Source organism: Lycorma delicatula, chromosome 11, assembly GCF_047948215.1.
Source record: "Lycorma delicatula isolate Av1 chromosome 11, ASM4794821v1, whole genome shotgun sequence".
Lineage (NCBI taxonomy): Eukaryota > Metazoa > Arthropoda > Insecta > Hemiptera > Fulgoridae > Lycorma > Lycorma delicatula.
The window spans coordinates 70,326,123-70,353,016 of NC_134465.1; positions in this window are offsets into that span (position 1 = coordinate 70,326,123).

The window sequence follows — 26,894 nt, forward strand, 5'->3', positions numbered from 1 at the left end:
TCTGATGTGGACACCACATGACTTGCTTTACTAACTTTTTTTTTCTTTTTTTTCCGTAGGAAGAGAAAAAAGCTCTGCAAGCCGCTGCCAGGCCGCTCTGATGGCAAGTGCGCGGCTCTCACCCGCAAAAAACCTCTCCCTCTAGTCATACAGGGGACAGACCTAATCCACATGGTATGTACACAGCCCCTGCGTAATCACCTGGGCGCACTTGTCACCAAATTACAGTAGCCAGAGCGAGGGGATCATCGGCGAACGTCGACTCCGAGGAGCTTGCGCCGCCCACCCCTCAAAGGTTGGCCGCCCATAGCCATCCAGATCGTCTCTCCGCCTCAGGTAACTGGAGTCTTCCAGTTTGCTTGTCCCTCTCCGCTGCTGCCTTGTTTCTAATTATGGCTGACACCGCAGTTGCTACTCTCGTCCAAGCATTTCTGTCACCCAACATCACACATGACATTATCCACATTTACTGCAAGACAATTGTACGCCTACTAGCGAGTCGGCAACGTGCGCCGGCACTGTGGGATTGCGGAGGATCTCCCTTGGTACCAACATTGATGTTACCATAGGCAAGGATATCCCAGGTAGGATTCAGAACTGGTCTGTAGTCGATGATTGCGAAAGCGACCATCGGCTCATAGTTTTGGAGTGGTTAGGTGGGCTGCGCGATGTCTTTAGGGCGGACGTCCCTGTTCAGCAGGGGCGCTTCTTGCACAGGCATGCGGATTGGCCCAAGTTTTCGACAATTCTAGCGGCCAGGATGCGGGTGTTCACTCGTACCCTGGACGAGGTCCCTCTAGAAAACCTGGCAGAGAATTTCTCTTCCATGGTGGTTGAAGCCGCAGAACTCTCAATCCCCCGAAGTACGGGTCGAAAGAGAGTAGCTGGTTGGTGGTCTCGGGACTTGACTGCAATAAAACAGGCCGTGGGCCGACTCAGGAGAGCCGCACAACGTGCGCGTCCTTGTCCACAACGCGCACGTCCTTGGCACAACGCGCGTCCTTGGTCAACGCGCACAACGTGCGGCGCGAGTCCTTGTTTGCGGAGTATCGTCAGAAAAGGAACGAGTATTTTCGTAGAATTAGGACTTCTACACGAGATTCCAGGCGCTCTTTTGTCCAAGAGCAAGGGAATAAAGACCCTTGAGGAGTTGTTTATCGTGTGCTTGGTCATAAACACAAAAAGGACAATCTTCTGTCGGCTCTCTCGACCCAGGACGGCGTTGTTGTTGAGAAAGATCGTGTTCTATCTCTTCTGATGGACGATCTGCTCCCCGATGATACTGAGGTTGGTGAGACCTCGTAACACCGCAGAGTTCGAGCGGCGGTTGTAAATTTCACTACGGACTCTGTGTCTTTGGAGATTACTGAGGCGGAAGTCCGCCAGGTAATCTGTAGCCTTGCTAGGAACAAAGCCCCCGGATATGATGGTATCACGGTGGAGCTCCTTGTTCGCACCCTGCCTGTAATTCTTGGCCCGTTGACTAGGGTGTTCAATAGGTGTTTGTTTGCCGGGTGTTTCCCGGCTTGCTGGAAGCGAGGGATCTTGAAGCTGTTATTCAAGGGTGGCGACAAGGACCCCAGCGTTAGTTCTTCTTACCGTCCTCTGACGCTCTTACCAGTTGTTGGAAAACTTTTCGAAAAGGTACTTTACCTCCGCATTAATAGTAGGCTCACTTTAAATCACATGCTGATGGACGACCAGTATGGCTTTAGACCCGGTAAGAGTTCAGAGGATGCGATTATTAGGGTCCTGAATCTTGCTTCGGGCAGCGAGTGGAAGTATGCATTCGGTATCTTTTTGGACATATCCGGGGGATTTAATAACTTGTGGTGGCCCTCTGCCTTGTTCCAATTGCAGAAGCGTGGTTGCACGCAGGAAGAAATTAGGACTCTCTCGAGTTATTTCAGCGACAGAACTGTTGTCCTTCGTGACGGCAGTTCGCAAGTAGGAAAGACCCTGTCAAAAGGATGTCCGCAGGGTAGTGTATTAGGTCCACTCGTCTGGACCATCGAGTTTGACTCTCTCATGCGGCTGCGCTTGCCTGGTGGCTGTCGCGTCGTGGCTTATGCCGACGATGGGCTGTTGCTGGTCGAGGGTAGTTTGCGTGCTGAGATCGAGCTCGGAGCGGCACAGGCATGTAGGGTTTTGCAGTTGTGGAATCTTCTCTTCAAGGAGCACCTTCAGTATGTGGCGAAGAGGGCAGTTGATGCTTTCTTCGGCGTCTGTAGAGTGGTCCATCCCGATTGGGGGTTGAATTTCCGTACCATGCGGATTCTTTATAAAGGCGTTTGTGAGGCCATTATGTTGTACGCTGCGCCCGTCTGGGCTTATCGTTTACAACACCAATGTTATAGGGACATTCTTTTACGAGCCCAGCGTCTTCTTTTGTTAGCGGTTGTCGGTGGTTACAGGACTGTCTCGCGAGAGGCAGTACAGTCACTGCCTCAATGATCGCAGGCAGGCAGGATTTGATCGCAGGCATCAAACCTATGGATATTTTGGCTACGGAACGTAGCCAGCGTTATGTTGCAAAGAAGGATGGCCTTCTTACTGCTGGGCGTATGCGTGAGATCGAAGACCAAGGTTTCGACTCTTGGCAAGATAGGTGGAACACTTCTTTGACAGGTCGTTATACGCATGGTATATTTCCCGATGTTAGAGAGTTGCGAGCTATTAGCTGGGTATCCCCCAATCGGCATACCACTCAGTTCCTCTCAGGACATGGTGGATTTAGGGACAAATTAGCTAAGTTTAGGTTGGTTGATTCCGGCTTCTGTCCGGACTGTAGGGTCGATGACACTGTGGACCATGTCCTTTACATATGTCCCCGGTACGAAGCTGAACGTACCAGAGTTACTAGAGAACTCGAGAGAGTAAACTCTGTTTTGGATCTACGAGTCAACTGGAGGACTCGTAGAGAGTGGAAAATTGTTGCTGGCTTCCTTCGATTCCTCGCCCTGAGCAGGACCGCCGAAGGGATCTAGTAGGTGATAGAAACCTGGGTGGCTAGGGACCGCCTGGGCAGTTGACTGGCCGAAGGTAGGCGCTTAGGCAGCGTGCCTCGGTTAGATGTATTGGTGGTATGCACTGAATCAGGCTGTCGGCGGAGTTGCGGCCGTTGTCGGCGGGCGGGATTATTCTTGCCCGGTGGGTGCGGTCGCGCTCCGACGGGGGCATTAATGAGCTAATTCACTGTCGGTGGGGGTTCTCTGGGTGCTGCTTTGGTGGTATGCAGGGGAGTCTTGGCGGCAGTCTGCAAAAGATGGTGAATGTCACGCGGGACTCCGCGATGACGCTGTGCGGGAGTAGGCGTTGATTCTCCTCTCCCGGGCAGACCGGAACGGAATCAGATAGAAACTCAGTTAGAGTATTAAGCGGGGTTCTTAAAGGAACTAGGTCTAAATTTCGATGTACAATCTTTAGTGGGAAAGTTTATTGTTGAGGTTGTTAGTGCGGATCTGAGACATTCAGATAGTGGCTCTTTATAGTAGGAACTATATAGGATATAGTTGGATTCGAACCGAAGTACTTTCTCCTTGTAAGATCCAAATATTACAATAATTAAAATTTCATTTCGCTATAAATCTGGAACCAATGTAATCCAATTATATTGTTGAAAAGCTCTCAATGAGGGCTTATTACCGCATTTAAGAAAAAGTCCAAAACCCATTTTTTTTGTGGATTTTGGGCTTTTCTGCACACTTTTTGTCTAGTCGATAGCTATCTCAAGGGGGGGGGGTGCACTTCTAGATGTTACAACAGCCCTAAATCCAAAATTTCAACATTCTACGGCTAATCGTTTTGGAGTTATTTCGGCGTGACGTCGACAAAAACGTACGTACAAACTAGTCAAAATGGATTCAGGGATGGTCAAAATGGATTGAATCTGAAAATCTAAATTTTTCACGATCACAATACTTCCTTTACTTCGTAGAAGGAAGTAAAAAGGTTTGAAAACATCGAAAAATGTACCACAGCGTTTGGGTATTATTTTTACTAATATTCGTCTCCCCTACAGTTTATACAGAATTTTTTTATAAAGTTATAATACACAAATTATTTTTCATAATTACAATTATTCAAACGGTTGAAAAGTCAAAATACCATTAGAGCTTATTAAATCTGATTACTAACGCTTATTGTAACTTAAAATACTAAAGTTTTGTCTCATATTTGTATTATGAAGAATTAATATTAAACTTTACTGGATTTACCTCCATAATTGCGTACATAATAGGAATTGCAAGCTGCTCGGATTTAAATCTGCCTACACGAGTAAAAGATTGGAACAATGGAATACTTCTCTCTAGCTAAGTCGGTCGCGTTAGAAATAGTGTGGTATCGGTAGGTTGGAGTTTCATAGAAATTTACAACGATTTATCTTCATCGTTCTGGGTTTGTCTAGGGATGGTTTTGGTTTGGTTTAGTCTGGACGAATAGTAAATGAAGGGGGCGGAAGTACTGGGATGGAGGAAGAAAGGATTTTGGCTTTGTTTGTTAAGTGAAACCCACTGTGTCGGACCGAGTGAAATAAAGCGATCGAATGAGAGAGATACTTAGATTTTCTACTATTGTCTTAACAGCAAATCTAATGGTGAAAATTATACGCTCCGTTTCTTAACAGTAATGGAATGTGTATAGAATAGTAGAGAAAACATTAAAAATTACTCTCAACACAAATAAATTTGAATAATTAAAAATAATTAAATATACCAAATTGCAAACCAGAAGCATATATATATATATATAAAATAAAGAAAAATAATAGCATTTTTTATTTATATTATCAATTATCTGCATTATATGAACTACAGAATTGTTTTAAATAAAAATATATTTCTCTTAATCTAGAGGATTTATTATAACAATCTTAATAAATACGCTTTAATAATAAAGCGTAATAGTAACGTTTTCGTTTTTCCATTCGCGAGGTTATCTATTTGAATCCCGGAAAGATACGACATTTTGTATTTTCTGCCAGTAAAAAATATATCATGCCATTTAGAAAGAGCCTTAAGCTTATTACACGACTGCCCAAAAAGGAATTTAATATATTTAGGATGTTTGTACGAGAGGTTATCTCTAAAGACCGTTTCATTCTAAAAAAAATTATTCTGAAAGGTTTATAAATAGTTTTAATTTCTCTTAAACTACATACCTTATATTACTTCTCTATATAATCACCACATGAGTTAAGGCATTTATTGTGAATCAGTATGCTGATGACGCGACTCTCTAATTTAGAGATAAATCTTTCATTTGGAGGTCAAAACTTTCGTTGAAATAAATCAATTAATTCAACACTTTACAAAAATTAAACTTAAGGACCAATAAATCAAAGTGAAACGTTATTAAATTTTGTCTCTGAGAGCATGAACATGACGGGTAACCTTCCGTGATGGTTGATGATGAACTCTTGCAAGTATCTGAATCTGCCAGATTCCTGGATATGCACCTTGATCGAGGGCTGACCTGGTAAAAACACATAGATCATGTTTGCGCTAAGGTTTCATCGTGCATCTTTGCCCTGCGTAAACTCGCAAGTGTCTGATCTTTAGATCTGTTGAAAATGGCTTACTGTGGACTAATATTTCCACACTTATCCTACGGGATTGGAATTTGGGGATATTATGGTCGGACCTTGCGTAGTAGGGTTTTTTGGCTGCAGAAGAAAGCTGGTAAGAGTGATTATGAAATTAAAATTCAGAGAGTCGTGTAGGGACGCCGTCTCTGAGCTGGAATTTCTGCCTTTGCCCTGATATTTATATCTTAGATGTTGTGGTGTATTGCCGTTAGAAATGCAATTTTGCAATTTTGTACGGAACGGAGATATACATCTTTACGATGCCACAGGAAGGGATAACTTCCGTGTCCAACAGCACAGAACAGTGGCTATCGAACGTTTACCTTCAAAGTTGGTGTCAGATTAATAGGTTTCCAGAAAATTTCAAACAAATTCCCATTCTAAGTCGGTTTAAATGTCGACTAAGATGCCTTTTGGTGTCTAAAGAGTTTTACTCTGTTGACGAGTTCATGGATAGCCGCTGGGATAATAAAACAAAATTTTATAAATTTTAGGTGGACAATCCTAGATAATCGTGTATTAAAGTGTTTTTCTCAAACCACGGCGCTTCTCTAATAACTCTGAATAGTTTGTTTTGGAAATCTTGTACAACTTGTTACTTTCTTGTACCATAGTTGGATTTCATAGATCCAAATCGGTTTCGAGATAGCTGAGAACAGTAATTACTAATTAGGTAAAGGTAAATATTGAAAAAAAAAAATTTTATTTTTGTAAGACATTATACAAATGAATAATGATGCTATTTTTTAACAATAAGTTGATATAAATTATCTGATATAAGCTATTGTAAAAAAATCTGATGTGGATACGACATGACTTCCTTGTAGGCCTATAAAAATTACATATATACATTTTCTGCTTCACTTCATTTAAACTTACTTCATTTGAAAGTGAGATACGATCCTCCAGTTCTTTAATATAGACTGTTTCACAATTGCTGAAATATTCATTTTTATTAATATCTAATAATTATACAATTATTAATTCAACAATCTTACACGAAATATTAGGATAGAATAAAAATCCCTTTATTACTCGTATAATTAGATCAGTATTATTCTTATCTTCGTGAATCCAAATTTTTGGAAATTTTGGGCTTTTGTGGACAATTTTGATCCAGTCGATTGCAATCAAAAGAGGAGGTGTACAACTAGATGTTACAACAGTCCTAAATCCAAAATTTCAACATCCTACGGCTTATCGTTTTTGAGTTATGCGAGATACATACGTCCGTACAGACGTCACGACGAGTCAAAATGGTTTCATGGATAGTCAAAGTGGATATTTCCATTGAAATCTAAAAACCGAAATTTTTCGTGATCACAATATTTCTTTTACTTCGTAGAAGGAAGTAAACATTAATTAAAAGGAATTTATAGCAACAAGAAAATGTTTCAAAATTAGAGGGATTTCCAAATAATTAAAAATTTATTAAATTAAATATACTTATTTAAGAGGAATATCACTATGACCTGTAACATATAAAATATTGTCAAGAGCATAAGAAAATAATATTTAGTAAAAATAGAAAAAGGTTTAGGAAACTACTAAGTAAGATTCAGAAATTGCAGGTCACGTAGCGAACAAATATTTTATTACAGCACAATAATACGTAATTAAACCTAAAAAAGTAATAATTCTTACTTTGATCAAAAACGAATAAGATTCAATAAATAGGAAAGAAATGATCAGAAGAAAGAGGAATAGATGATAAAGCTAGAAGATTAATCAAAGAGACTCTTACAGATCAAAAATAAAGTTCAGAGATAATATTTCAGAACCATTTATAATGGAGACAGGAGTCACACAAAGAGATGGGATTTCGCAAGTTATATTAGAAAAAGTAATAAAAGAATGGAGAAAAAAGATTACAAAGAAGAAAAATAAAAGGAATAAAGTTAGGAAGATCAGGGATAGAAATCGATTTTCTGGTTTATGCGAATGATATTGCATTTCTATCAGAAGATAAAGAGACAACAAAAATACAGAGATTTTACACAAAATAACTGGTAAAGTTAGATTAAAAGTTTCATTGAAAAGGCAAAACTCATGATTAAAGATAGAAAAGATAACATCAGGAGATGAAAAAGAAATAATTAAAAGAGTTGATAAATTTAAATATCCTGAAGAACAGGAAATTATACTACACCTATAAGGGGAAAAACAAGAAAGCTTATCAGAACTTCCAAAAACATAAGAACAAAATACTAACCATTAAGCCGATTAACTTGGTTGCGGGTCGGTAGTACTTTTTTGCAGAGCAATGATCAACTGATAACACCTTGTGTTTCAGACGTCATCGCTAACCCTCTGGTGTTCAGCAAAGTCATTTTATGTATTTTTGATTTGCCGTACTCTATATTACTATTCGCAAGCGTTTACGTTTGAACACGTTTAACACCAGTTTACTGCGACAATTTGGCTAAACAGATAATTTTTACAATTTATTTATGATTATTTAGATCTTTTAATAACAAAATTATCGCTAATATAGTAAAACACATAGATAGTATTCGATGAGAAAATTTCAACGATATCTCACACAAAGTTCTCTCATATCAAAATCCAGAGATATATTAATTTTAGTGCTCCCCTAGCAGCGTAAAACGAGTCTATTTTTCCCACCACTCTCCTCACGATAGCTGATGCACTAGTGTCCTCATGTTGTGCAATTCATAACCTACACAGGTTATATTTGTATTTTCCTTCATTTATCGATTGGGGATACTGTACAACCGTGGATTATTTTGTTGTTTAGAAGATATTGCAATTTCAAATGTTACATGATATGTATCGCTCTATTTTCTGGTCAGGGAGCCTACTGCCGGCATGAAAGATAATATGTACTCTACGTTAGAAGCAATAAATGCATATTATTTTACTTTTTAAATATTTAACTTTTTCTCCTAAGTAGACAAAATGTGTACAATACATAGTTTCTTGATGTAGTGATTAATTTTTTATCTTAAACAATCTATTCTAGGCTTTCTTAAATCTGTAATGTGTATTTGAGGAATAAGTGAAACGAATCACATTTTTTATCTCTAATAGTACTGATAATTCTCTGAGTAATTGTAGTAATATCATACCCGATGGTCCCTGTGGTAAACAAAGTGAAGTGATTATTTACAAAGCTAATAATTTACAGCATTTAGGTGGGATTTACTTGTTAATACACAATAATATGTTTCATTCAATTAAGAAAACAAAGCGAAACTATCTGATTCTTCAATCATTCTTTAGTAAACTTGAAATAGGATGCTTGATATCCTAGGAAAATCTGTACCAATTTCCAGTGTGACTTGTATCTTCTATCTGGTTGGCTACATCGTTTCTGATTATGACAATTAATATACAAAATTGTTTTATCTCCAACCAGTTTTTCCAACTATTACCGTGTCAGGATGTGTGTGTAAGCAAATGAAATAACTGATATCGGTTTTCCAGGCCCGAAATAGTTACAGTGTAACTATAAATGTACCGGTAAATATATAGTCCGGAACAAACTTAGGTCGACCATTCCTGAGACGTGTGATCAATTGAAACCCAACCATCAAAGAATAGTCCTTCATTCAAATCCAAATAAAAATAGCTGCCTTTACAAGGACATGAACCTTAGAACTCTCGATTCGAAAATCAGTTGATTTTGTGATGATTAGTTTAACTACTAAACTAACCTAGTGGGTTATGGTTAATTTTATATTTATAATTAATATATAATATTCAAACAATTTACAGAATCCTGAATAGCGGTAAAAAGAAAAGGAAGAAGGAATGAAAAATACGTGGAGTTCGAAGAAAGATAACAAGGAAAAAGGAAACAAAAATTAGCGTAGTAAGAAACGAAAAAGACAACGAAGCAGTAAAGAAAGAAGATATAAAGGGTAAAGTACTTGAAGAAAAAAATGGAAGTGAAAGAGAATAATAAAATAAGGAGGATAAGAAAGAAATTAAGAATCAGATATAAATATAATTAAAAAAAAAAAAAAAAAATTAAAAAGATTAAAAATATTTAAAATAGTATAAGAATAATGACGTTTTTTACAGTTCACATGATAATAACCATAATGGAAAAAAAAGAGATTTAACTCGAGTGGATTGCAAAATAAAAGAACTCGTTAGGAAGGTGGTATAAAATCTACTCTTAAAGCTCTAGTAATGCTTTTTTAACCTTCGTTTGCTACCGCTAAATTAGCTATACTCAAGCTTATCCAATACCCATTCTTTGCTTTTTGACTTTTATTTAAACTAACTTGAAAAACCGATTTCAAGTATCATTAATAGTGATGGAAGGCCTAACGTTTAAAAATATTGATTTAACTGATTTTTCATATTACGCAATCAATTACAAAAATATACCTTCACCTATGTAAAACTAAATACTTTTTCCTCAATTTTATGTATATTTTTTTTAATACGTTTATTTATAGTCGCATCAACAATTAAAGTCATTAGTGACTTATAAGTGTAATGTAACTGAACCGGTAAATTTGTAGTCTTGAACAAAGTCAAGTCGACTACTTCTCAGATAACGTGGTGGAGAATACTAAATCGTGGAAACCGGTGTTTTTTGGTGGTTGGGTTTCAATTAAACACACATCTCAGGAATGGTCGAACTGAGACTCTACAAGATTACACATCATTTACACTCATACATATCATCCTCATTCGTCCTGTGAAGTATTATCTGAACGGTAATTACCGTAGGTTAAAAGGAAAAAGAAAGATAACTTGGTTAGAGACGATGTTGTTAAATCGATGGAATTGAGACGCCATTAGTAATTTGGTTATCCGTATAATGAGAGCTAAGGCTAGGGAAGATGTGAAAGATGAGGAGGACGTCGAAAACGGAGATTTAGGATTTAGATTAGGGGTTGGGTGGATAGCCCCTTTCACAAGGCGTGGATGCCGAGGTGTCTGAAGGCCGATGAGTGAAAGGGAAATCCAGGGGATTTATTAGGGGGTTAAAATAAAAAGAGCAGAGTTCCGGATGGAGGATCTTCCACTTAGAGGCAAGACATAAACGAAGACCAGAGTCCCGGGTGGAGATCCCTCTAGGAAGACTTCCGCTTAGAAGCGAGGCATTAAAAAAGATCCAGTTTCGGCCGACCGGGTGGTATCCTATACTGGGAACAGCATAACCGGGTCCAGCATGGTCACTCGAGAGGTTAGAGGTGAAGGCACCCTTGGGATTGAGTCGTGCTACTTCGGCCTAGGTTCGGTCCAAAGGGGAAAAAAAGTCGAATACTCCTGAGACGTGTGGGTAATTAATATCCAACCATCAAAGAACACCGGTATCCACGATCTAGTATTCAAAGCCGCATAAAAGTAACTACCTTTATTGGAATTTGAAACTGAAAACTTCGAAATCAGCTGATTTACGACGACGAGTTTACCACTAGACAAAACCCGGTGGATTATATTAATTTTTATTTGCATCGTTAATTCTATTGTCTTATAAATTTTGTTAATAGTTAATGAATATAATATTTTAGAGTAATATCTGTGACAAAATTTAATATTATTTCACAGAAACTTTTAATATATAACAACACTTTATATCAAAATTTAGTTATGAAATCAGACAGAATATTACAAAGATAACATTGAAGTTACTTACAAATATATTATTGTTATTATTATTATTAAACACAAATTTCGTTTAAATTTATGTAATATAAACCTTTCAAACTACTTGTAAAAGGATTTATAGAGAAGTGCTTAAATATTAAATACTTTGTTTTAACGATAATTCCTTAAAGGCAAAACTTCAAAGATATCAAATGATATGTATGAATACTTAAATGGATAATTCCATTTGTTGTAGGAATAAATATAAACACACATATATATTATACAAACACACGCACAAAATTATAATCTTTGTTAATAATAAACTGTTTAATAATTCTGAAAAAAACATTTCAGTTTACTATTAAATAAAGTTGTGATGCTGTATATTTATTCATTGGTGTAATTTTAAATTTTTATTAGAGCTATAACGGGAAAGTACATAGATCGGTCAAAAACGGTTTTTTTTTAAATCAGCTTTTTTACGTTCTGTGTTAAGGAGATATTAAAAAAAATAAGTTAAACAAACAAAAATAAATTAAAATACACTGATAATAATCAGCGAAATTTTTTTTTTATATCAATGCTCCAAAGTTTATAAAATCTATTTTTGTTAGACGAACTTTGCGCGCTTATAACTCTATTTATGTTAGCTTATAATTCTGGACCCTGTTGACCGATTTCCTTCATACTTGGTAAACAGGTACTACCTTCACAGGGTGCAGGAAAAAATGTATAATATAATTGAAAAAAAATTGAAAAATAGGGGTTGGTTTGGTCGAAATAGAATTTCAAATCTTTATTGGGGTAATTTAGCACAAATTACTAACAATTTCTAATTAATATCCATCCCCTCTCCAAAAAATTACATTATTTATTTTATTCTTTTAGCTATATCTTGCTTCAGAAAAGGAGTTTCTGGGAATTTTTTGCATTTATATTTTTTACTTCAATAGGCCATTGAACTATTACAGCATTTTTTGTCGACTTCACACCAGTGTTCTGCGGTTACAAAAAATGTATTCAAAAGAATTTTATTTTTAAATTAAAAGAAAAATATGTTAAATTTAAATCCATCTCGTAAGTTAGTCGTTGCATTTCAATATTTTGAAAACCCTTACTCATTAGTATTTTTTGAAAAAACATTACTCTAAAATTTTCATCCCCTTCCCAGAAAATTACAACCTTTTAGAATTATAGCTGGATTTTTGTGTTTTTCAAACAATTTAACTTTTTTTTATTATTAATTATCACCACTTTGGGATTACTTTCATTAAAATTTATTTCACCCAAAGGCTTCCCCTTAAGTGTGGGAGCCCCCAAAATGGGAAAAAAATTTATTTTTGAGAAACTTTTAGGGAAAATCCCTAAAATTTATTACCGGCTTTTTTATCAGCGAAGTGAAAAAAAAACAAGATCTAAACATATTTTAACCTGCTGTTCTGTTCGGTTCAGTATAATCCATGCGTGTTTATTATGATACGTAGTTTTACTCGCTGTGGATGAGGTGGAGTCTGTGTATAGTCACACAATTCTCTTGATGTGATATTATGTTCTGTACTGTAATGTATGTACAGTATAATGCCCCAGTTTGCTTGTAAAGTTAATATGTCTGAACTTGGCATGTATTGCATCATCATTAATTATGATAACTGTTCAAATGAAACAAATTATTCATAAAAAAAAAACCAAGCATTATGTTTTAGAAATTGAATATGTTTATAAATTTTACACGACTTTTATAATTACGTAAGTCTAAATGGGAATTTTTATCACGTCTGAACATGTCATTTGCACAGATAGGGCACGGTATTATAAATATAACTCCAAAAAATTCATCTATTTAATTTGATTTTATTGTTTTGCGTAGTAAAATATGAGTATGATAAATCAAATAGAACAGGGTTCACGAAAACATATCAGTTTCCGACAGTTTAGAAGAAGGGTCAGAGATTGAAAGCCATAGGTGCCAAGAGTTACAAGTGATAATAATGAGTTTGATAAGGATAATGGAGAAAGTCAAATAAATACTGCAGCAAGCACAAATATACTTTCTAAGGATGGAGAGATTCAATGGAGAATGGAGCCTCACAACAATACGGACAACCTGCCCAGAACATTATCAAACATACATCTTCACGAGATATGCATCTTCTAGGATAACGTACCTTCTCTTTTTCTTGTTTAGCCTCTGGAACCACCGTTAGGTAATGATGATATGTATGAATGAAAATGAAGTGTGGTCTTGTACAGTCTCAAGTCGATCATTCCTGAGATGTGTGCTTAATTGAAACCCATCCACCAAAGAACATCGGTATCCACGATCTAGTATTCAAATTCGTATAAAAGTAACTGCCTTTACTAGGATTTGAACCTTAAAACTCTCGACTTCGAAATCAGCTGATTTGCGATGACGATTTCACCACTTTATCAACCCGGTGGGGTAGGATAAAATACCTGGTGAGTTTTTCAGTTCTATCGAAGATTAAGTAATAATAATGACTAACATAGAGAAGTTACATGTTTATGGAGGAAAATGGAGGAATTTAGACATTTTATTTCAGGCATTCTTTTGACTATTGTTGTTAGCGGGAGTTCATAAATTTCAGGAATCAACAAAAAGCCACTGGGATGTAGATACTGGTTGTTCCATGTTCAAAGCAAGTATGTTCCTAGAAATGTGTTATATTTTGAGAATAGATCGATAATTCAAGAACGAAGGTGTGGTCTTTTCCATTTCTACCCGACAATGGTTTTTTTTTACGTTAAATTTATGTATTAGTAATCGCTCTTGTTTTAACATTTTAAATACGAGAGATTATAAATATAATGTAACCAAACTTAACCTACGCTCGCTAGTCAACATTAGCGAGCGAAGTGAGCATAGTTTAAGTTTGGTTACTTATTTCGTTAGCTTTACTTCGTACAAGCATGTAAAAAAAAAAAAAAAAAAAAAAAATTGGTTTTTTAGCTTGTGAATAACGGGTTTGGCGGAGTGGATTCTCTACGATAGCCATGCTAATCTCGCTGTGGAACTGGACTTGCATGGTCTAATGGGCAGGTAGCCCGGCTTCTCAGTCTTAGTTAGTTGTTGGGCGAAGCATGTTTGCACAGGGTCGCTTTAGAGCATGACTCTTAGGTAGGATAGGTATCAGTGGTATTAGATTTTAGTCTAGTATTAGGGCAAAGGACATGCGCTGGGAGGCACAGGGTGGGGTACCTGGACCTCCCAATGGGTATGCTTAGTTTAAGTTTTAAATTAGGAAGTCTGTGTGCTTCATTTAGTCATAAGATAGATGTGGGTGGGAAAGACTTGTGCTGGGAATTGTGTGGAGTCCTCAGCAGCTTCCAATTGGCAAGCACTTACTTCGTGACCTGCGTGTCATTGGTAGGCCAGGAATTGAGGACATGCTTAGTGGTAGTGGAAGGATGCCTCTCACTGCCACTCAATGGGTAAGGAGATAGTCATAGGCAGCGTGCGTGCTGCGATGTAGTTGTTAAGAGTGCTGTGTTGAACGCGCGCTGGGTGTGGAGGATAGGGAGTTTATCACCCATACTCAGTCGGCATAGTAAAATAAAATTAGGTGATGAGCCTGCGAGCTCGTATATGTGTAAGGAAAGGACTTGTGCTGGTCAGGTGAACCATCCTGACCGATGGACAAGCAAAGATTATATTAAGTTAGTATAAGTTAATTTAGGCGGCCTGCGAGCTGCACTATTATGTGTGATTAGAATTAAGCTAGATATAAGGTAGATTTAAGCGAGTTGCTTCCACCCAATCGACGTTGACTTGTAACCGGGGGTTACAAGTCGCGCCCTGGGGGGAAAAAAGCCCGGTCCACTGCGTAAAAGGGAGGGAAAGAAGAAGCAGTGGGCATGAGGACGAAGCGTGGCGACGGGGCCAGGGAGGCAGCCCTACTGTGGAGAGGGTGCAGGTCCACCTGACATGTAAGAGGAAGGTGTGTCGGCGCTACTCGATGAAGCACTGAGAACCATCGATGTAACGAGATGGATCGCGAGGGGTGATGGGGACATGTAGAGGACATGTTGCCCATTATAGGATAGGATGGTGAGGGTAGTCCTGTCGGGGAGGAGGTCATGGGCATTATAGAAGAGGGACCTCTGTGGTCTCTGTCGATACCGTGGGGACCCCGTTGGGAGAAGCCCTACTAGAAGGGCCAAGCTAGGGGGTGGTAGTCTGCTGCCACGGCATGCCTATGGAAACTCCGTTTGCTTAACGGCGGGAACCGGTTACCATAGGGGTGCTTAAAAAGAAAAAAAAAAGAAAAAAACGAAGTAAAAATTGGAAAGTCGTTGTTCTAAGGGTAACATTGAAGAATTTCTTTTATAAGTAACTTAGGTAATTTTTTAAATGCTTAAATTTAACTTCTAACTCACTCGGGTTCATTATTGGATAAATAGAAGAAGGTAATAAAAAGAAAACAAAATTATTAACTTTCATTTCTTTTTTCAAGAAAATTTTAGAACTTTATTTTTATAAAGTAAATTAGTATATAAAAAATAAAATGTGTGTGTATTAAAAAATTCAAATTTAATACTGAAAAAGGGTAACGCTAAGTTCTACGGAAACTTCATTAATATTGTTTGTTTCTATAATTTTTCATACCTCTGCTTATTTATAATATAAAATACCAGATTAAATTAATGCGCTTTAGAATTTTTTATATTTATATTTCAGAAAAAAATAAAAATATATATATATTATATTAATTTCTCAAACATGGTACCGCTGATATGTTAAATAAATAAATTAACAATTAATATAATCCACCTTACCAGCACGTTGATACGTTCTCTAGATCTTTGGCTTACTTGGAAAGATCATCATGAATTAAAATTAATGCATAAAAGGTAAAATTTTTAAAAATCATATTTAAAATTTAAAAACAGTCATGAGCTATAGCGGCCTACTAGCATACTGAAGGAATCACTTTAGCAAAGAAAATATATTTTATTTGCTAAAGTGTTAAGTAAATAAGAGTAAAGTATTTTATAATATTGTATTTATTTCCACAAAAATTAATAAAATTTTATTGGAGTGTAAATCAATCTTAATACTTTTATATTCATACGAATATGAAGTTTCCAACCCATAATCTTAACTTTATTTTAAAAATAATGGTTATATGTAAGGTATTCTGACTTCTCTATTGCTTTAAATACTATTTTATTTTTGTTTCTAACCTTTTAGTTTTCTTCATAAAATACTTCTAATTTTGTATAATGGAAATCCGAGTTCCTATTGTTTAACTCACTGATTAAGACTTAAATAATGTAGGGTAAGATTGACTCTTGAAAACGACATGAGTTACTTCAGAATTTTCACCGATAAACCGTATTCTTACTACTTTGTCTTAACAACAGTTCAACTAAATTAAAAATTACTTTTTTAATTAAACTTTAATTTAATTAAAAATATTTGATTAATTTATTAAAAGTAAAAAATTAAATTTAATAATACTTTTTTTATTATTATATTACCTGATCTGTATAAATTTATTTAATAAAAAAAATAAAAAAACAAACTGTTCACTCATTTAAACATATTTTTTTAGTTTTTCATTTTTCATATTTACTACTAGATAAATAATATTTTTAAATATTCAACCACACAAATGGTGAAAAAACTGGAAAAGTATTGCATAAATTTTCCGGCCAAAAATAATAAAGATTAAATAAAGGAGTTAGAGCTAAAAATAAATTAAAAAATATATATATATTTTTTATAGGTGGGCAATAAATTTGAAGAAAAAGTTTTCTAAATGTATTAATATTTAGTTTAAGCTTAAAGAATTTTCCTAAGTAAAATTTTATTTAAATCTAACACAACCTCCAGTTAAAGCTAAAATAAGAAAAAAATTTTTTCAGAAAATAGTTTTTGTGTTTAAGGTCTGGGGGGTTTATAATTAAAATAAAATTATAGACATTTTCTGATATCTCCATATACGGCGGAGTGGCCCATAAAAAGTAGACCACAGTTTGAATCGCCATAAGTCTAGTGAAATTATATTTTTTGACGGGTTAAAATTTTAACATTTCGTAGAAGTGTCATATTTCAATGTCCAAAAGCAATTTCAATGTTATTTCAATGTGTTATTTCAATGTTCTATTTGGAGCAACGAATTCGTTACGCACGCTTGTACTCCGCAACCGACGATGTGCAGGAATTTCATCTCCGTATGCGTCAGAAATATGGACCGGATGCCCCAAATCTGAAGACGTTTTAAACAAACACTTCGATGCAACTGGCACCATACTGGATATGTCGCGTGCAGGGAGACCAAAAACTGTCAAAATGGCCGAGAACAAAAAGAGGCTACAACAGGTGTTGGTGTCGTCACCCCAGAAATACAAATCAACACTTCGTCTGTCCCCAACATTAACAATTCCATTTGATCTGAAAATGCTAAAAGAAATGAAATTGAAAACATATCATCTGAGATTCATCAACAGATTGAATGAAGACGGTCCTAATCGCCTGCAATTTGATGAAGACCGGCTCACTAAGTCGGAAGAAAACCCACAGTTGGAATAGAGTTTTGTGTGGACTGATGCAGCCAAATTTCACCTGTCTAGTAGTGTAAACAGACAAAATTGGGTTTACTACGCCGAATCCAACTATGGTAGTTGATTACGATGATAAAAGTACCGCTATCGTGGTCTTGGGAGGTGTTACGTACCTAGGAATCTTTGGCCCTCTCTTTGAAGATAGCGACAGTGGTGAAAATTACCTTATTCTTTCTTTTTCCTGTTTAGCTTCCGGGAATTACTGTTCAGGTATTACTTCACAGGATGATATGTATGAGTGTAAATGAAATGCAGTCTAAAACAGTCTCTACGTCGACGATTTCTGAGATGTGTGATTAATTGAAACCCACCCACCAAAGAACATCGGTATCCGCGATCTAGTATTCAAATTCGTATAAAAGTAACTGCCTTTACTGGGATTTGAACCTTAAAACTCTCGACTTCGAAATCAGCTGATTTGCGATGACGATTTCACCATTTTATCAACCCGGTGGGGTAGGATAAAATACCTGGTGAGTTTTTCAGTTCTATCGAAGATGAAGTAATAAAAATGACTAACATAAAGGAGTCACGTGTTTATGGAGGAAAATGGAAGAATTTAGACATCTTATTTCAGGCATTCTTTTTACTATTGTTACAAAAAGCCAGTGGGATGTAGATACTGGTTGTTCCACGTTCAAAGCAAGTATTTTCCTAGATATTTTTTGTTCAATATCTCGAGTTTTATATTTTGAGAATAGATCGACAATTCAAGAACGAAGGCGTGGTCTTTTCCGTTTCTACCTCACAATGTTTTTTTTTTTACGTTACTTGAACGCCGAAATTCTCGACTTCCAAATCGGCTGATTTTGGAAGACGCGTTCACTACTAGACCAACCCGCTGGGTTAGTCGTTGAGCTCCTACGGTGGAACAAACAAAAATTTAATTTAACATAAATTACAATCCTTTTTGGTCAGTCCTGTAAAAATTTTATAATAAAAATCTGATGTGGACACCACATGACTTCCTTGTACGCCTATTAAATTACATATTCACATTTTTTTAAAATTAAAAGTACATCAAATTTTATTTCATAAATAATTTCTAATTTTTTTTTTATTGTTACTATTCAATTATTATTTATTGTATTTTTTTTTTTACAGTCAGAGGTTAATATTTATTAATAAATCAATACATTTAAATAAAAAAATATTAAAAACAAGAGATGAAGTTTGATTCGAACCGATGTGGCTTCCTCCAAGATCCAATTATTAATTAATTAAACTTTTATTTGGCTACAACTATGAAATAAATGAAAATAAGTACCATTTATGATATATCGTTGAAAAGCTCTCAATGAGGGCTTATTACTGCAGTTTAGAAAAAGTCCAAAATCCAAATTTTCTGGGGATATTGGACTTTTTTAGACACTTTTTTTCCAGTCGATTGCAGTCAAAAGGGGTGGTGCAGAGGCATAAGTGACAAGGTTTTAAGATATATTCTTTTCTTCGAAAAATTTTGAAAGATAAATAAAATATATATGTAATTTAGTAGGCTTACGAGGAAGTAATGTGGTGTTCACATCAGATATTTTGTTTTCCCTAACAAACAAAACCCGCTTCCTGTTCATATAATATTATAGAAATATATTTATTTACTTAACAACCAATGAAGACTTTGCATTTTTATAAACATATATATTATTACTTATAAGATGTAATACTCATCAACAAGACTTACTTCAAAGATTTTTTTTCTAAAAAAATGTTACTTATAAACTAAAATTTTATTAATAATATCTTGTATAGTCTGATACGTAAAAAAATGTGTTCTTTTTTTTCTAATATGAAATCTAATAAAGTCGTTTAAAGTAGGGAGGACAATGAAGAACAAGTTATACTTAATAAAAGTTCATAATATAAAGCAATATATTTCTCTTTTCCTAAGTAATTTTCTAACTTTATAGGTAATGAAATGTAATTTTATAGCAAAATGTTTCAATAAATATTTCTTATAACGGTAACTTTTATTTTTACAATGTTGTTTTTTAATAAGTTTTGTTCTACTGTATTATACAAGTAATTACTATATTTTTTGCTGTCGTTTTTTCTTCGTTAAGTTAATTTAGATTACCTTTGATATTTCAGAACTAAAATAGTTTTAAATTAAATTAAAAAAGGAAAATAATAAAGTCTTTAATAAAAGTTAAGATTATTAAAATTATTCATCGTAATATAAATACGATGAATAATTTTAATCGTAAATGTGGAGAATACAGAACAATTAGTTTAACTAGTCATGCATCAAAAATCTTAACTAGAATTCTATACAGAAGAATTGAGAGGAGAGTGGAAGAAGTGTTAGGAGAAGACCAATTTCGTTTCAGGAAAAGTAACAAGGGAAGCAATTTTAGGCCTCAGATTAATAGTAGAAGGAAGATTAAAGAAAAACAAACCAACATACTTGGCGTTTATAGACATAGAAAAGGCATTCGATAACGTACACTGGAATAAAATGTTCAGCATTTAAAAAAAATTAGGGTTCAAATACAGAGATAGAAGAACAATTGCTAACATGTACAGGAACCAAACAGCAACAGTAACAATTGAAGAACATAAGAAAGAAGCCGTAATAAGAAAGGGAGTCTGACAAGGATGTTCCCTATCTTCGTTACTTTTTAACCTTTACATGGAACTAGCAGTTAATGATGTTAAAGAACAATTTAGATTCGGAGTAAAAGTACAAGGTGAAAAGATAAAGATGCTACGATTTACTGATGATATAGTAATTCTAGTCGAGAGTAAAAAGGATTTAGAAGAAACAATGAACGGCATAGATGAAGTCCTACGCAAGAACTATCGTATGAAAATAAACAAGAAGAAAACAAAAGTAATGTAATGTAGTAGAAATAACAAAGATGGACCACTGAATGTGAAAATAGGAGGAGAAAAGATTAAGGAGGTAGAAGAATTTTGTTATTTGGGAAGTAGAATTACTAAAGGTGGACGAAGCAGGAGCGATATAATATGCCGAATAGCATAAGCTAAACGAGCCTTCAGAAATAAATATAATTTGTTTACATCAAAAATGAATTTAAATGTCAGGAAAAGATTTTTGAAAGTGTATGTTTGGAGTGTCGCTTTATATGGAAGTGAAACTTGGACGATCGGAGTATCTGAGAAGAAAAGATTAGAAGCTTTTGAAATGCGGTGCTATAGGAGAATGTTAAAAATCAGATGGGTGGATAAAGTGACAAATGAAGAGGTATTGCGGCAAATAGATGAAGAAGCGTTTGGAAAAATATAGTTAAAAGAAGAGACAGACTTATAGGCCACATATTAAGGCATCCTGGAATAGTCGCTTTAATATTGGAAGGACAGGTAGAAGGGAAAAATTGTGTAGGCAGGCCACGTTTGGAATATGTAAAACAAATTTTTAGGGATGTAGGATGTAGAGGGTATACTGAAATGAAACGACTAGTACTAGATAGGGAATCTTGGAGAGCTGCATCAAACCAGTCAAATGACTGAAGACAAAAAAAAAAAAAAAATATAAATACAGTGATTATAAAGTAGAGGGAAATAATTTGGGATTTGTTTGTAGATCTTAAATAAGGAAAAAACCATACAAACATATTTTCGAAAACGCTTTGTTATCGAGATATGGCTAGTGTAAAATTTCGACCAGGTCTTAGTTCCTCCAGTGAAATTAGATCATACTGAAATATTTTAGGCATTGTATAAGTGGTCCATTTTATTGTTGATTTATTGTATTTTTTGAGCTGAAAAATGTAAAAAAAACAACTTCCAGAATTGCATTTCCCGTGGGTTTCATGATATGTAATGTAAAATAAATAAATTCCGCGACGAAAAACACTTTTTGTTAAGTTTGAAGTACAATAACTTTGTTTAGTGTCTAATAAATGTGTAAATTTTATTACCAAAATCTGTAGAGACTTTAATTCTCAGGAAAGTTATGTAATAAAGTTTATGAAAGATAAAAATTTTCCCTTCGTCAGGTTGGAAGGCGGAGATAGATGCTGAGTAGGGGATAAAAAATATTTCCACCTTAACGTTAACAAACCTTCAAATTTACTCAATACGACAACGGTTGTATGTGAAAAATGTTTTACATATTTAGCTTACGACATAGCCCCATCATCTTCCAGTTATAATAACACTTAGGTCATCTCTTGACGTAAGGATTGGTTATATAAAAAATTATTTTAGACAGAAGTTTTAGGTAATGTTTAGAAGACTAACGACCACTTTAAACCGATTCGATACTGTGCCTTTTAAGGGACATACGATTCTTTTTTTCTACGAAACCCAATTTTCTTCCATCCCCTGGATCAATGGTTGGTGATAACAAAAAACTTTATTTAGATAAGTTTTAGACCCTTATCCAAAGAATAGGAATTTTAAAGGAATTCGATATTTTACTTAATAAGAAAGTTATAATGATTTATTTTTTTTCGAAAAAGCCTTTCATTTCCACTCCCATGGTCCAATTTTGCCCATTAACGAACTCGAACGAGATTTTGGATCGTTATATTTTATGTATCAATTTGAAAGTGGTTGCCACAAAATTACGGCAGTTATCGTGTCCACAAGAAAGTGAAATATATATATATATATATATAGACATTTGAACTTACGTTTGGTTTTGGGGTTTTAAGGATGTGAAACGCAAAGATATGTCGAAATTTTCTGCAGGTCGAATCATGGTACCCATTACAATAGGTAATATTGTAATATACCTATATTACAATAGGTATAGCTTTCTTATGAAATCTACCCAAATGAAACTGGACGATTGTTACCTTTTACGTAACACTTAGACAGCTCGTAACATCAAAAATACTCCAAATAGAAAAAAAAATACCGTATTGGGTAAGATAACTAAAATAAAAAATAATTACCGCCTTCTCTTGTACATTTTTCAAGAAATTCTTTAAATCATTTTTTTTCCTTTATATTGCTACACAGGCTTGAAGCTTGTGCGTGAAATAAGGATATGTAGCGTATCAAAAATGCCGTGCCTGACCGGGATTCGAACCCAGGACCTCAGAGTGAAAGGCCGAAACGCCACGGAGGTCGGCAAATTATCTATAGTTTTTCTCAAATGAGACATTTTATTGTATCACAGATAAGAATAGGACACCTGGTTTCACCTTTAAAAAATTCAATAATTTCACTTCTTATAACAATTATAAATATGTCACAAGGTAAAATCACATAACCTCGAATATAAATTCAAAACAATAAAAAAATTCTTTAACGGAAAAAACTTATATAAACGTAATTTATTTCACAATTAACAAACTTTTATTTTAATGAACACAAAAAAATAATAAGAGAAAAAAATATTTTTCAAAATTTATATGAAAAAAAAAATTACGATGAAAATTTTATTAAATAAATTAATAAAATATTTAAATAAGATATCAGAAGCAAACACGTAATCTACAGATCTAATTTGAATATAGTATACCGCGCACATACAATTATGTAAGGACCTCACGGAGAGATAAGATAGTAGTTAAACCCTTACAACTACTTCAGTTAAACAACATTATCTATCTTGAATTTCTATGAAGGCTTAAGGCGCAATTTCGATAAGGAGCACAACGCGTTGAGTAAATTCTGTTGCAATTATGCTGCATAGAGAACTCACCGCTCACAAAACACGTAATACGTCGAAGGAAAGTAAGAGTTTCAAGAAAATATGATGGTGGTGACCGGAAATTAAAGATAAGATATCACCTGATGTTTGTGTAAAATTTTTTATTATCTAAATTTTTAAAATGCATCACCACTTCTCCTTTTATTTTTCTTAAAATTTTTATGTACAAACATAAAAATTAAAAAAAAATAAATAAAAAATGAAAGAAAGTACCATATTATTCACCAAACCTGAAATCTTAAGGCAGTAATAAAAATGATAAATTCATATTGTCCACAAGAATTAATACATTATTTTTTACTTTAAATCACTTGTTTAAATATTCCTTATATCTGTAATACATGAAAAATAATGCAAAAAATTAAACTGTGTTGCTCAGATAAATCAATTGAAATATAAGAAGATCGATTAGAGTTGCTTTCTCTGAGAGTAATGCTGTTTGATAAAAAATCAGGCTGTGGTGAAATAAAAAAACATGCCACCATTCGAACCGAATTTTTTAATGGGCTAGCATGCGGATTAGAAAAGAACATAACGGAAACCACTTCCTCAGTTTATCTAGTAAACCTGACATTACATACTTCTTGATATTCGTGAGAATGGCTTTGTCACTTTGTACATGCTTTCTCTTTTTAATACATGGGTATATTGTTACTCAGATCCGTAATGATTATGATACTTAACATCCTGTTGCCACATGCTGTGCTTACTATCAGCGAGCACGATGGTAACTGTTAGGTCAGAGGGACTTATACTCCACCTAAGCGTCTGCACACCGTTCCTCTCCACGAAGCCAGCTGACAGCGGAACTCTCCCACCACAGCGGCGTCTATACGCTCAAGCGCCTATAAAAGAGCGTACCAGCAGAATGAATGATATTTCGTCGTCGACCTTCACCAGGAGGAGAAGGCAGAGGTGAAGGAGAAGAAGAATCCCTTGGCCAGTCCAACGTGGAATCCCCGCTGAAGAGCAGACCTGGCCGTCCCGCCTGGAGGCCTAGCGGTGTGGACAGAGCCGGACGAGTATCGCTCTTTCTTTGAGCGATACGGACATAACTCACTAGTTCTACGCTAAAGAAGAGAGGTGGTAATATGGAAACAGTATGTATACCCGAGAACATCGCGACTGTGAAAGAGGTATTTGAGCGAAGTCCATTCCGATCAACGCGTTGCCATTTTGTGTCATTCGGACACATTCGTGAAGGGCGAATTTTACACAATGACGTCAAGTTTCACTCGTATAGAAATCCAATTATCTCATGCAATACATAAACGTGCTTTTCAAAACAGGTAAATTTCTATCAAAATTTACAGCATTAAATTAATAAGACGCAAGAGTTTACCAATTTGCTCGTGAGCAATGAGGCTCATTTTCATTTCCTATAATTTGTTAAAAAGCAAAAATTCCAATATTGGGCTTTCATAAATCTTAGAATTTCCCTACAGATGCACTAAACAGTAAAAGATGACTTTACAACATGTCATTTTTGCACATAAAGATCTTATTTATTAATAATTTTTAAATAAACCAATATAATTTAGTTTAATTGAACTGAATATAGAACGACATACTCTCCACAACGCAAAGAAAATTAAGAAACTACATTACAAATATGGTGAAATTTCGGAAATATTCTTAAAGTTAGTGGTGTGTTTTTTCCAGTAGCATTGGAGAACTGTCTCGGACAGTGATTTAAGATTAATTGATAGATGTGAAAAACTTGCCAAATTACTGTTGTAAATAAACCAAATCTATCAACGTCGGGCCAGATCATATCATTTCAAAGACGTTCATAACAATTAGCTGTCTCAAAGACCATCCTACATTTAATATTGCGTAAAAATCGTGGACTATATGTGATACGTATTGCCAATTGAAAAATACATATACAATTTTATTCAACATATTTATCCTTGACGCAGGTAACAAAAGAAACCTTGAGCGCTAGCCATGGGTCTATATCATTATTATAACAGGATAATTAATAAAAGAAATAATTAAAAATACAATATTAACTAATAAAAATAAACATTTTTAAAGGATAAATTTCTTTTTCAGTGACTTACAATAAAAATTTGTTGTGTACATCACATGACTTCCTCTTACGTCTATTAAATTACATATACAATTTTTTTTTTTTAAAGTGAAAAGTACATAAAATTTTATTTTATTAATAACTTTGATATTTTTTTCATATTTTTTTTTATTGTTATTGTTGAATTATTATTTATAGTAAAACCTTTTTTACAATTAGAGGTTAATAATTATTAATAAATTAATATATTTAAGTTAAAAAAAAAGAGATGAAGTGTGATTCAAACTGATGTGCCTTTTTAATTAAAATTTTATTTGGTTATAACTCTGGAACCAATAAAAATAAGTACCATTTATGATGTATTGTTAAAAAACTCAGAATGAGGACTTATTACTGCAGTTAACAAAAAGTCCAAAATTAATTTTTTTTTTTTTGAATTTTGCTTGGGGTTTTGTACACTTTTGGTTTAGTCGATTGCAATCAAAAGGGGAAATGTACTAGATATTATAATCCTAAATCTAAAATTTCAACATCCTATTGCTAATAGTTTTTGAGTATATTGTACGTACGTACGTACGTACGTATGTACAGACGTCATGCCGAAACTAGACAAAATGGATTCAGGGATGGTCAAAGTTGTTATTTTCATTGAAATCTGAAAACCGAAATTTTTCACGATCACAATACTTCCTTTACTTCGTACAAGGAAGTAAGAATGTTGAACGCTTTCATGTCTATATTGAGTTCATACTTGTTAAAATCAAATAAAATTAATAATTTTTTCTTAACGTTTTTAAATTCCCCCGATTTACTGCCGTACTTTGTACAATACTTCTTAATATAGAACATACTCTTCGTAAAAATATGGAATTTCCTTTAAAAAATTCACGTAGAAATCCTCTTTAAAGTAATAATTTTATTTTTAATGTAAATTATTATACGGAAAGAGTTTTCTTAAAGGAAAAAAATATATATATATATTCTATGGTTCCAGCAAAGTGGCGATACATTTTATTTTATATTAATTTTAATAAGTTACAAAATCTGCGACTTTCTTTTTACCTAGAAATTGTGAAACAATAAAATGTTTCCTATGATACTTAAGGAATTATTTTACCTATTATAAAAAATAAAATAACAAAAATATAAATATGATTTATGAAAATAATTTAGAGATATCTCTGACTGAACATATTAGCGATTCAATAAAAAAAAAAATATTGACATTATCTGTTATTGTTCATAATTGAAGGTTAATATGTATAAAGTTATACAACAGATTTAAGCTATAACAATTAGTTTAGCAAAAAAATAATACTCATTTAAACTAAATGGCTTTTCAAATTAAAGTATCTATACAGAAAGAAAAAATATGTAAAACAAATGCAGAGATATCTTGATTTGTATAAAAAGATTATCTTTTTACTGGAAATAAATCGTAATAAAAATAATAGATTTTTTTTTTACAACGTGATTCAAGGAAAACT